Here is a 1,146-nt window from a genome sequence, read left to right as displayed (position 1 = left end):
TTCTCTCTCTCTTTTTCTCCCCCCCCTCTCTCTCTCTCTCTCTCTCTCTCTCTCTCTCTTGCACTCACATATATATACACCCACATCGTACGGACGGTACCCCGCGGGGTATAAACGACCTTGCCCCAACCACCTGGGGTACTACCCGAGTTTGCAGCCCGTGGTGATCCGTCAAAGAAGGAGACAAGACCACCTGTTGACCCCCCGGTCTACCTGATTCTTACATGCTTGCCCGTAATGAACAAAGCCGACTTTTTGCAATAATACACATACATACATCATCTGGTAGAGACCAAGTTTTTACAAAATCGTGGTGGTTACTGCCAAAAGCAGACATGCGTAAGAAAAAGAAACAAGAAAAGAACCCCCCACCAAAAAAAAAACCCCAACAAAAAAACAACACCCCCCCAAAAAACAAAACAAAAAACAAAACAAAAACAAAAACAAACAACAAACAAACCAACAAACCCCTTCCCCCCCTCCACACAGAAAGTACATCTCCAAAACATCAAAAACAAAAACAAATTATTGGCTTAATATACACGACAACAAACACTGACTTTGAAAAACTTCATTGGATGTAAGTACGGTAGTCTAAAAAAAACAAAAACATGAATCAAAGATGGGTGAAAATTGTGAAAGGGTAATATGTTTTACGCCCCAATCAGCACTATTAGGTTTTTGGCGCTGACATGACCTTATGCAGTTGCGAGCGCCGTAAAACCCTCTACTATTTTTTAAAAAAACGTTTTTTAAGAGGCAGGACCCACGCGTTTAACGTCCATCTCCGAAAGGACAGAGCCAATATGAAATTCATGTAAGATGTCTTTCTCAACTACCTGAGGCTCGAACCCCCGAACCCGCAATCTCACCGTTACGAGTCCGGTGGCCTAACCACTAGGCCACTACCGCCACTCAAAGATGGGAGGCTGATGCCTTAATGGTAGCATCGTCGATGTGCCTTCCTTTGAGAGAAAATATTTTAATAATGCCAAACTACCTTGTCAAGGCAGTTATTCTACCAAAGATGTTCTTGTCAAATCATCCCGTCAGGGGGTACAAAATAAGCGACGCAGTCAGGGGGTACAAAATAAGCGACGCAGTCAGGGGGTACAAAATAAGCGACGCAGTCAGGGGGTACAAAAT

The sequence above is a fragment of the Aplysia californica genome, unplaced genomic scaffold (assembly GCF_000002075.1).
Source record: "Aplysia californica isolate F4 #8 unplaced genomic scaffold, AplCal3.0 scaffold00297, whole genome shotgun sequence".
Lineage (NCBI taxonomy): Eukaryota > Metazoa > Mollusca > Gastropoda > Aplysiida > Aplysiidae > Aplysia > Aplysia californica.
The sequence above is the reverse complement of the archived record's forward strand: the minus strand, read 5'-3'. Positions refer to the sequence as shown.